The sequence below is a fragment of the Mytilus trossulus genome, chromosome 5, assembly GCF_036588685.1.
Source record: "Mytilus trossulus isolate FHL-02 chromosome 5, PNRI_Mtr1.1.1.hap1, whole genome shotgun sequence".
NCBI classification, from domain to species: domain Eukaryota; kingdom Metazoa; phylum Mollusca; class Bivalvia; order Mytilida; family Mytilidae; genus Mytilus; species Mytilus trossulus.
In genome coordinates this window covers 84,729,031-84,741,763 of record NC_086377.1, presented here as the reverse complement: position 1 = coordinate 84,741,763, position 12,733 = coordinate 84,729,031, and positions in this window count along the sequence as shown.

Below are 12,733 nucleotides of genomic sequence, written 5' to 3'. Positions count from 1 at the left end.
AAAATAGATTCATTTGATTAATAAAATGTCCGTCCTTTAATACTTGACGCTTGTGTTTATTGATACTACATGTATATATATTCAAAATTTTCGGAAAAAAATTACAGACAAGAATGTATGTTTATTTTTAAATTTCAACCCTATTTTTGTTTGTTTGTTTTAATAGTATTACCTTATAACATCTACATATATATGTGTACTATGGTACAGTTTTTAAAATTGTATTCCCTGTGTTGCCCAACTATCCTTCCCGTCTTGATTCATTCACATTATAGATCGCATTTCAAACGCACACTATCGGTTTGAGTTCTCAAAAAAATAAATTATACTAATTTCACTCGTGAATGCGCATTTTCGTTTTTCTTATCTATATTTAGGACACGGCTGTCAGAGATTGACCTGTGACTTGCATGCACGGTCATAATTACTTACTTAATTTATTAGACCAAAAAAGTCTCTTTATAAGATGTCCCAATCAGTTACATGCCACAGGTTTCATTGCACATGTACATTGGACTTAAAATTTATCTATACAATTAACATATCCATGAGTACAGACAACTTCAATAACGAGTTGAGAACATGAAAGTCCATGCAGGAAATAAAATATAAAGATATGATAGATAAAGTAAATGCATGCAGAATTCCAGATTATAAAGCAAACTGAGTGCATACATTTATATTGCGATTGGTTTGTGCAATTTGCATAAGTCATCCGGTTTGTAGAAATTTGGATTTGCAAAAGGGTTATCATCTGGAAAATTATGTACATTCCGAAGTACTTAATAAAATAGTCTAGCTTTAAAATGTATATTCAAATAGTAGATGTAAATATTCACTCTCAATTGACTTCTTCTAATCACAGTCATTTATTTCATTTCAAAGGCAAATAAAAAATCAGCAACAATCTTTTGGTGACCCAGCCGTCAGCGGTATTAGGTTCATGTATTGCTTTTTTTTTTTAAAGAGAACAACTTGTTTTACAAAGTAGCTACACGTACATATGTTTGTGACATGGTGCATTCGGAAATTTCAGTGACAGGATTGAGTTATATATTTCAGTGACGGAGTACATTTAATTAGTTACATATTTCTGTGACCGGGCAAATTTACAGTTTTGTTTACAGAGTAGCTACCTATGTTTGTGACAAGGTGCATTTACAAAATGATGTCAGTGACAGCGGAAAGTTGCATATTTCTGTGACATGGTAAATTTACAGTTTATCCTACCGTGACAGATGTTACATATGTTTTTGAACATGTGTATTTACAAATTTCTGTGTCAGGGTAAAGTTACATATTTCTGTGTCAGGGTAAAGTTACATATATCTGTGTTAGGGTAAAGTTACATATTTCTGTGTCAGGGTAAAGTTACATATTTCTGTGACAGGGTAAAGTTACACATTTCTGTGTCAGGGTAAAGTTACATATTTCTGTGACAGGGTAAAGTTACATATTTCTGTGTCAGGGTAAAGTTACATATTTCTGTGACAGGGCAAAGTTACACATTTCTGTGTCAGGGTAAAGTTACACATTTCTGTGTCAGGGTAAAGTTACATATTTCTGTGTCAGGGTAAAGTTACATATTTCTGTGTCAGGGTAAAGTTACATATTTCTGTGTCAGGGTAAAGTTACATATTTCTGTGTCAGCGTTAAGTTACACATTTCTGTGACAGGGTAAAGTTACATATTTCTGTGTCAGGGTAAAGTTACATATATCTGTGTTAGGATAAAGTTACATATTTCTGTGTCAGGGTAAAGTTACATATTTCTGTGACAGGGTAAAGTTACACATTTCTGTGTCAGGGTAAAGTTACATATTTCTTTGACAGGGTAAAGTTACATATTTCTGTGTCAGGGTAAAGTTACATATTTCTGTGTCAGGGTAAAGTTACATATATCTGTGTTAGGATAAAGTTACATATTTCTGTGTCAGGGTAAAGTTACATATTTCTGTGACAGGGTAAAGTTACACATTTCTGTGTCAGGGTAAAGTTACATATTTCTTTGACAGGGTAAAGTTACATATTTCTGTGTCAGGGTAAAGTTACATATTTCTGTGACAGGGTAAAGTTACACATTTCTGTGTCAGGGTAAAGTTACACATTTCTGTGTCAGGGTAAAGTTACATATTTCTGTGTCAGCGTTAAGTTACATATTTCTGTGACAGGGTAAAGTTACATATTTCTGTGTCAGGGTAAAGTTACATATTTCTGTGACAGGGTAAAGTTACATATTTCTGTGTCAGGGTAAAGTTACATATTTCTGTGACAGGGTAAAGATACATATTTCTGTGACAGGGTAAAGTTACATATTTCTGTGTCAGGGTAAAGTTACATATTTCTGTGTCAGGGTAAAGTTACACATTTCTGTGTCAGGGTAAAGTTACATATTTCTGTGACAGGGTAAAGTTACATATTTCTGTGTCAGGGTAAAGTTACAAATTTCTGTGTCAGGGTAAAGTAACACATTTCTGTGACAGGGTAAAGTAACATATTTCTGTGACAGGGTAAAGTAACATATTTCTGTGACAGGGTAAAGTAACATATTTCTGTGACAGGGTAAAGTTACATATTTCTGTGTCAGGGTAAAGTTACATATTTCTGTGACATGGACAGTTTCCTAGTTTTGTGACTATTGTTTTTTACTGTTTTTATAGAGACCTTAGAATTTACTTGCCCGTGTTGAGACCTGGTCAAGTAACTGTGAAGCTTTTGATTTGTTTATATGTGTCAGTATATGTTGGTCAACGGTTGATTAGGGTCCATGTTCATTTCTGTATTCTTTAATTTTTTTTCGCTCGTTATTCTTTATCTTTAAAAATAATGGCTATTCTGTAATAACTTGATAACTGTATTCTGACGGAACATTGTTCTTTTCTGAAATCAGTATATTTTTACCCAATTCTTGAAATTTTGCAGTTATTCATTATATTTTAGCTCCGCATTATTCTCTATTCTCTTTTTTGCCCATTTTACTCTATTCTTTATTTTATGCCCATTATTCTCTATTCTGTATATACCCCATCCACACCCTCTTATATACCGTCTGTCTAACGGTTGGACGATCTAGTAAAAAGAAAATAACTGAAAATTGTCGAATGTTAACGAAACTTTTAACATGAGATAAATTCTTAGCAAACAGAGGATTTGACATATCAGAAAGTGTTAATCAAGTTAAGACTTTTGTGTGCGGAAGTGAAAATTCCTGCATTCCCAAGGGAACACGTCAATTATTGTTTTCTTAAAATAAAGCCAACAGGAAAATTAAGTGCACGTACATGACTGTTTTCGCATACAAGTTGAACTTGTAGAAAACAAATATACTATTCTACAAAAAACATTGCTAATCAACTTTCTGAATTTACATGTGTCACTGAGTTGAATCAGTTAATTGTTCTACGACATCCTCCTCCCCCCATTCCAGACCCTCACTGTGGTATGAGTTCCAATGAGCAATGAGCGTACATCAAACTATTGAAAATTGAAAAAATGTTTGACGTTTTTTTACTAAACATTTATATATTTTTATGTGAGCTCGTGGTGTTATGAGGGGGAATCCCGGGCTTAAAAACATGAAATACCGAGGTCCCGAATTTAAATAAATTCAAATCCCGACATCCCGAAATTCGAAAAAAGAATTCCCGGATCCCGGAAGGATCAATCCCGAAATCCCGAGCTTAAAAACACCTGTTCCCGACGTTCCTAAAAAGTTCCTGCCCCCCTCTGTTACGGTTAAGACCGATGGCTACAGTGCTGACGGTCCCGAGTTCGATTCTCACTCGGGGTGCTAAAAATATCAGTACATCAGAAGGATAATTTTCACCCTCTCACACTCATCTCTGGTACCCAGACCGGAGTTTAAACTAGAATGGATACTTTGGGGGCCTCGGTTGGTCAAAGTTGTCCCCTACTTTGACCTGGAGATCAATCTTCTGATATCTCTCTGGTTTGTCTGTTTCCACCGAGTGGCCCGGTGGTTTTCTCCGCGAGTTCTTCGGCTTCGGGTACAAGTCAAATCGGCACCTATAGAAAAAGTCAAACCGGCACCAGGTTAAATAGGCATTTAAAATACTGAAAAAAAATATATATTAACATATATTCAACATGGGTGCCGAAATGACTACATCGGGTGTCGAATTGACTATACCGGGTGCCGATTTGACTAGAATTCTTCGGCTTCCTCCACCATAATAACAGACTTCCCGGTGGCCTAGCACTCACGTTGTGTTGGGTGGGGATTGATTGTCCTTGTAAAAATAATTGTCGTATAAATCTACTTTTTGACACATCTCCATTATTCCTGATAGGGAGTGTACATGGATGCCACTGTACCCTCGCAGCTTTCGAGGGGTTCTTCGGATAACGGAGGCATTTACCAGTACGTATATACATATACTTATAGCGTGAAAAATTATTTATTATTTTTGGCGATCAAACAGAGGGGGGTCTTACGTCCTCTATCCCCTTTTTCCCATTGAATCAACCGTTTTAAATGGGTCCATTCATTGTTTCAACCTGGTCCGATTTGTCTTTCAATCTAATCCGAGTTTCTTTAAAAGTGGTCCGAGTTTTCTTGGTCCGACTTGTCCCAATCTCGATATTCAGTGTCTCGTTTTGACAAAACCTCCGCGTTGCTGCTATCGACAAACTGCAAACAATTCTTTTTCACCAAGAAGACGTCATTTCGAGGGCTTTTAAGGGTAAGTTTTAAATATTTCTGTTATATTTGACTTATGTGAAGAAATGACATACTATTTTAGCTCATTTTAAAAATATTTTTGACATTTTTGACACGGGTCAGCAGGTCGATGGAAATATTTCCGGGTTTCCATATCTCTTCTTCCTCGCATTAAGACGAAATGTTCTGAACAAGTAAAGAAGAAATGTTTAATTAATCATTTAACTAAGTGATTTTATTTTCTTCAAGGTAAAATTATAATGGAAACAAATTTGTAAGTTAAAAAGTGCATTTGAAAAGAGTAAGAGTTTTTAGACACCAGGCGGCGCTGATGTTTGTCACATTTTTGATCAGGGTACGGCAGCGGTGCACTTCCTCAGAACCATTACTTGTGCAGAACCGGAGTACGGGAGGGTCTAAAACGCGGAAGTGGAAAACGCGGAAGTGAAAAATGGGTGTATTATTACTAATATCTCTGCAACCGCTTAAGCTAAATCGATAAATAAAACTGAATTTGGAAGCTATTTTCATAGTCTATTAGAAAAAATTCAAAAATATATATTTAAAAATGCTTTTTTACCGAAAAGTTGACCGGAAGTCATTCTTAGTGTGACTCTGGCAACACATTTTTGAACATTAAAACTTAAATTCACGAAAAAGCATATAACCCGGTCAAAGTCTGTAAATTGATTCTTGAAGACATTTAAATGACAAATAATATGATATAAAGGAAAAAAATAATATATTTCTATAAAAGGGCAAAAAGTTGACCGGAAGTCCCCCTTGTACACAAATGATGAAATGAAATTTCCAACTTTGAATGAAAATTCACAAAAATATAAAAAGACCGGTCAAAGTCTGTAAATTGATTCTTAAAGACATTTAAATGACAAATAATATGATATAAAGAAAAAAAAAAATATATCACTATAAAAGGGCAAAAAGTTGACCGGAAGTCATCCTTGTATATAAATGATAAAGTCAAATTTTTAACTTTGAACTAAAATTCACAAAAAAATAAAACGCCCGGTCAAAATCAATAACATGATTCTGAAAGACAATTTAATAATATATAATATGGTATAAAGAAAAATATAAATACATTACGTAAAAGGGGACAAAAATTGACCGGAAGTCACCCTTGTATATAAATGATATAGTAAAATTTTCCACTGTGAACTAAAATTCATAAAAACAGAAAAAGCACGGTCAAAATCAAGAACATGATTCTAAAAGTCAATTAAATGGAAAATAATATGATATAAAAAAAATATATATATCAAATGAAAATTGCAAAAAACTTGACCTGAATAGAAATAATTAAAATATTGACCCTCTTTTATCGAAAAAAAATAATGACTAATACTAAATATAAAAAGAATCTTAATCTTCGTGCAAAAAAATAACTTGCTTATTTTATTTTATCTTATTTTATTAAATTTCAAAAGTATCAACATACTTAACATTACTGATATTTCATGTATTCCATTGAAATATTTGATCTGATAAAGTTTTTGTTTCTTTTAGTTTCCATTTCATCTAATAGGCGAGTGACATTCAGACCTAAAAAATATTTTTAATGCACCTATCTAACACACGGCTAAATTATATATCTTTGGAAAGGGGAAAATGTATAGAATGCATTTCACCCGGTCGTAAAAGTGAAATATGGTGCACATTTTTTTAAATCCGGGTCAAAGGTCAGACGCGAAAATTATCGAAAATCACATCATTTTAGATTTATGAATTAATTTGAATCAGCAGGGTTACGAAATATATTTTATTTTACTTTATACAACAAAATAATGTTGTTTGTCCGATTAAAAATTACATACGCTGTATGCAAGAACGGTAATTGACGTCATTTTGACGTTTCTACTCTGATATCAGAATACGATTCTTTTGGCAAGATATGAACAAATACGAATGAATTTGGCATTAAAAATACTATTTTATGTTGCAATGTTTGTTCTAGCGTGCACAATAATGATGTTTCTTCAAAGATACAAGTATAAAAGTGAGATAATTATCTAAATACAATGGTGTCAAAAGTAGACGTCTTTGTCGCTTCAACTATAAAGAGGGCCTCCTGTTTGTGTAAAGCCAACCAACCACGTCAAGGTCGGAGACCGCCTGGCAGGTTATTTTTTTAATTTCTGTTTATATTTTTCTATTTGTAAAATAATTTTAGGGTACACCAAAGTTGCGTTTTAATCTTAAAATTGTTCATGTCCATCTCTTGGAACACAATGTTAAAAAAAAACAAAATTATACAAAATGCGACATTTCATCTCGCGATTTATTTACATTAAAACTCATTTTTTAGAATTTAAATCAAGTCTGAAGAACTTCCTCTTCTTCGTCATCGTCAGGGCTCTGTTGGCTTGTCAATATATTACAACAGAGATCGCTTCCCTGGCAAGGACATAGTTCTGTACAACAAAGGTATTATTCAACACAAACACATTCTCTACTGCAATTTTTTTTCCATTGCAAGAACAAATTAAATCCTGAAGAAAGTCTGATGACATAAATCCAGTGAACAGAATTGGGGTTGGACCATTGCAACTTTTTTTCCAACCGTATTCATAGGGTGAACCTATTGGCGGCTTTGCCTGATGTGATGTCATCCATATCTTTGTTTGAATGCTGGCTCTTAGAACATGTTGTTTAAATGAAAATTCGCTTGGTGGAAGGCGAACGAGAGAGCAGTCTTGTGCCTGATGTTCATATATATGATGAAATCATAATCTTTCAGTCATTTTAATTGAAGTCTGGAGCTGGCATGTCAGTTAACTGCTAGTAGTCTGTTGTTATTCATGTATTATTATCATTTTGTTTATTTTCTTTGGTTACATCTTCTGACATCAGACTCGAACTTCTCTTGAACTGAATTTTAATGTGCGTATTGTTATGCATTTACTTTTCTACATTGGTTAGAGGTATAGGGGGAGGGTTGAGATCTCACACACATATTTAAACCCGCCGCATTTTTGCGCCTGTCCCAAGTCAGGAGCCTCTGGCCTTTGTTAGTCTTGTATTATTTTAATTTTAGTTTCTTGTGTACAATTTGGAAATTGGTATGGCGTTCATTATCACTGAACTAGTATATATTTGTTTAGGTGCCAGCTGAAGGACACCTCCGGTTGCGGGAATTTCTCGCTACATTGAAGACTTGTTGGTGACCTTCTGCTGTTGTTTTTTTATTTGGTCGGGTTGTTGTCTCTTTGACACATTCCCCATTTCCATTCTCAATTTTATTTGCTAGTTGCAAGTCTAACACGTAACTTGTTCAAATCATGATGACTTGACTTATGTTTGCCTTTTGTATCATACAACTTAGATACAAGTTTTCTGGCAACACAGATGGAGGTATCAATATCTGAGTTACCTAGCTGTGATAGACCCGCCAGTTCTGCAGATGACGACTTTAAAAGCTTAAACACAGACTTTTTCCCAATGCCAAAAAGACTTGATGTGGTGTCACAACCAGTAAGAGCATGATCTGCTGGTAGTATTTCACGGGTAATGTTTGTAAGGGAACTTCACAGCTCATGCACTGGGATGTATTGCCTACCATCCTTACCGCTAGTGACAGCACCCATGAATAGCCATATCCGTATTAAGCATCCGAGGGAAGTAATGCACAGCGAGAACTAAAACATCAGTGTCAGAACATTTATCAATCGTTCTCCCTCTTACATTACACATCTTAAAGTGTTCGTCAGCATGAAGGGCATGTAAAACTAGTCTTCTGTCGGCTTCCTCTTGTGTGCTAAATAAGCTGGTACAGTCAGTTATTTGATCGTTAGTTATTTTTTTTACGATTTCTGGATTTGGGAAAGTGCCTGCCAGAAATAATGTTTGTCCGACAGGCAGTGTGTTACTTGCATAATAAGATTTTGAAATAAATACCCCAATGAAGCAGACCAAAGCTTGTTTATTTCTTTTGTTTGCCAGAAATGTTTTCCAGTCGGGGATACTGCTTCCTTCATTTACATGATAGACCCTGTGTCCACCAGCTGCTTCAGACCGACGTTCCCTTTCAGTCGATTTGATAGAGTCTGGTATGTCAGACCAGTCCTATCAAACACATCTACAATTGTTGATGCCGACTGAAAGAGAGTTGACAGCTGCTTTAAATAGAAATTAAGCAAATCACCAAAACTAGAAAACCTTTTCACATCCAACGATTGAATAATAGCCATGCTATCTTAATCACAACCGTGAGTGATGGGTCAAATGCTGGAAGATTAAAAGATGGACATATTTCGCGTTCAAGCTCATGTGCAAGATCAGATTTAACACATTTTCGCATCGTTCCATCGACATGAAAAAGAGAAGTGGGTATGGGTCCAATAGGGAAAGAGAGCAATTTTTCAACGGTAGCATCATCTCTGCATTTCGTCAGTGCTAGGGCACGACGAAATATGAGCTCTGGGTTGATGTTACTTTGAACTGTCTCACCTGATCTGCATTTTAACTTTGTTTTTTTTTGTTCATATCTGAAAACGTCTTTATATTAGAGCGTTGAATGGGCCCATATAAGCTGCTTTTCAAATTCAACACTTTCATGCTCTGACTTTAAAGGTTCTTCAATTTCAAACTTAACTGGATTTCTCAACAAATATTTTGTGATGCAAGCTGAGTGGTATAAAGCATTTAGAGCAAACATCTCTGATCTTATTTTCAAAACCATTTCACTGTCGGATATATTTTTTGCAGTACGCATAATGCATTGGATTCTTTCGGCCGATGATATCTTGCGTATTTTTTTATCTTGCAATTTTCTTGTATTTACAAAATATGCAAACCATCCGATTTATCTCAGGCAATCTAGATCGTGTCAATATGGTAGACTGAGTTTCATCTTTGCACAAGGGTATTTTTGTACAGGAAGATGTAGATTGTCCTGTTAAATTATTGTCTGCAAATATGGACAAATATTGTTTACTTGTAAAAGCTTTTATAACAGCTTTTATGATATTTTATTCTTTCAAGTAGTGCTTCCTCGACCGTTTTGTATTTATCAACAAGTCTCCTATAAACGGTGTCCTTCCGTTTATTTACGGCAGAAAGAAAGTAGTTTTCCCTTTGCAACTGGAAAACATAGCCGCTCTGTCGTAAATACTTGGCAAACGATCAATCGTTGTCAGTCAATGGACAGTCTGCCGTTTTAGCAGCTGGAAGGGTTAGTTTAACAGTACTTCACTTCAAGTTTGACATTGTCCGGAAAAATACTAGAGTTGTTCCCGTTAATTGTTTTTTTTCTATTACTGTGTCACAATAACTTTCAAACTAATACTTATCAAGTACCTCTATAAAACACTATCTTTTTTAATGTAATAAATTCATTAAGTTTACATCCTTTATTCAATCTCGGGGTATTGTCAACAATAAACCGTGCAAAACTTTGTTGACTGCAATCTGAATTAATTGTCGGGTAATTTGACAGGTTGTTGATTAACTACTACCTCATTATTATCTAATAAGGCCTGATTAGTGTTTTCATCAGAGTTTGTTTGTTTTATAATTTCCTGTGAATTAAGATTGCCTTAAGGATCAGTATCCAAGATTGGAAAGAATTAGACTGAAAAAGTGGCTTATCGTTTTTTTAAGTATTCAAGTACTTCTTAAATGACTTACAGAACGTCAACGTATATTTCATAATGATAAAAAAAAATATGTCACAAAAAACAAAGCCAGCCCAAATCTACTGGTAGCTCTTTCCAATTAGTTTCTCTTTTTAAAACGGCATACATACTTTCAGAACTCTAGCTTGTTACTCAAAATAACGATCAAACATGCCAGGATATTTTTCAGTTAACCATTTACAAGAGTGATTTTGTATTGCCGGAGGTATATATCTATTGAAATGTTCGTAAACTACGGGTGCGTCGACTCCAGTGTTCCTTAGTGTTTTCAACAGAAAGTAAATGTATTTATTTATAAGTTGACGGTCTAGTCCAATTACATTTCTTGATAAACTTCTTACGTATATCACCATAATTTGTACATTGTAAAATAAAATGAAATTCATTCTCAACTATACATTTATATCTCACATAAAACACATTCCACTGTTTTTACTTATTCCATAAAAACGTCGAGTTTCAATGCATAGATTGTGTGAGGACAGGCGCATTTTCGTTATGCACTTACGAGCTATTACAGGAAATGTAAATAAAATTGTAATTCTACATTTGACACAATATACTTATATATTCTAAAAATTATAAATATTAAGCATAAATATTTTCAAAACAATTGTTAATCATTGAAATAAAAAAAGATTATGATTGTTTAATCAGTTGATATGTTATTTGGCACGTGTCAATCGGGAATTGATTTTCGGGATATCGAAAAGGTTAAAGGGTTAAATATTTTATTTATTTATGATTATTTATGATTATTTTTCTGTAAAATTTGAAATTAATGTATGTATTAAATATCAATCTCTAATTTTTTTCGATATTCTATCATAGATTCAGTTCGATTTATGTATTTTTTTATAAGTTTGAAGATGAAATTCCGAACTCCTTATTTATACACAAGATAGGCTTCCGGGCAAGGTTTAATTAGTTTGGATGAACTTATTCATATTTGTTTATATCATATTGTTTGTAATTGAATTGTCTTTCAGAATAATTCTCAAGATTTATACCGTGCTTTTTATGTTTTTATGAATTTTAGTTCACAGTGGAAAATTTTACTATATCATTTATATACAAGGGTGACTTCCGGTCAACTTTTTACCCTTTTTACGTAATGTATTTATATTTTTCTTTATACCATATTATATGTTATTAAATTGTCTTTCAGAATCATGTACTTGATTTTGACCGGGCGTTTTATTTTTTTGTGAATTTTAGTTCAAAGTTAAAAATTTGACATCATCATTTATATACAAGGATGACTTCCGGTCAACTTTTTGCTCTTTTATAGTAATATATTTCTTTTTTTCTTTTTATCATATTATTTGTCATTTAAATATCTTTAAGAATCAATTTACAGACTTTGACCGGGCTTTTTATATTTTTGTGAATTTTCATTCAAAGTTGGAAATTTCACTTCAACATTTGTGTACAAGGTGGACTTCCGGTCAACATTTTGCCCTTTTATAGAAATATATTAATTTTTTCCTTTATATCATATTATTTGTCATTTAAATGTCTTCAAGAATCAATTTACAGACTTTGACCGGGTTATATGCTTTTTCGTGAATTTAAGTTTTAATGTTCAAAAATGTGTTGCCAGAGTCACACTAAGAATGACTTCCGGTCAACTTTTCGGTTAAAAAGCATTTTCAAATATATATTTTTTTAATTTTATCTAATAGACTATTGAAATAGCTTTCAAAATCAGTTTTATTTATCGATTTAGCTTAAGCGGTTTCAGAGATATAAGTAATAATACACCCATTTTTCACTCCCGCGTTTTCCACTTCCGCGTTTTAGACCCTCCCCCGGAGTACGCTCTCAGAACCTATATCAGACTTGCGCAGATATGTCTTTGTTTGACATCTCACCCCCGTAAAATTAAGACAGATAACCACGACCCTGAAATAAAACATCAATTAAGTTGTTTCAACTTTGCATCATTAGAACTGGTGTAATAAAATAAAAGTGTTAAAGTGGGGATTACTTTACCATGTTATGTTTTATAAGCTATCTATTTATTTATGAATTACACATTATTGTTGAAGTGAAATAAGCAGCCAACAAACTTTTTTAATTTTACATATATAGATTTAATTTTAAGTTGATTAGAAAAAGTTAAACCGAAGACATATAAAAAAAATCAGTGATAAATAACTCCAACATTAATAAGGTCAAATTCAATATGATAAAGCTCTCTTATTTTACATTTGGTAGATGTATACGAAGATACATTTTGACTGATATGTTAAGATTTTACTAAGATAAACAATCCTTTAATTGTCCTGTATTAGTGTCTGTATCTTTGTAACTTCCCCCCGGGAAGCTTAATTGGAACGAACACACATTGTATTGTATAGTATGAATTGTTTAGTTTTTTAGTAATTTTTTTTTAT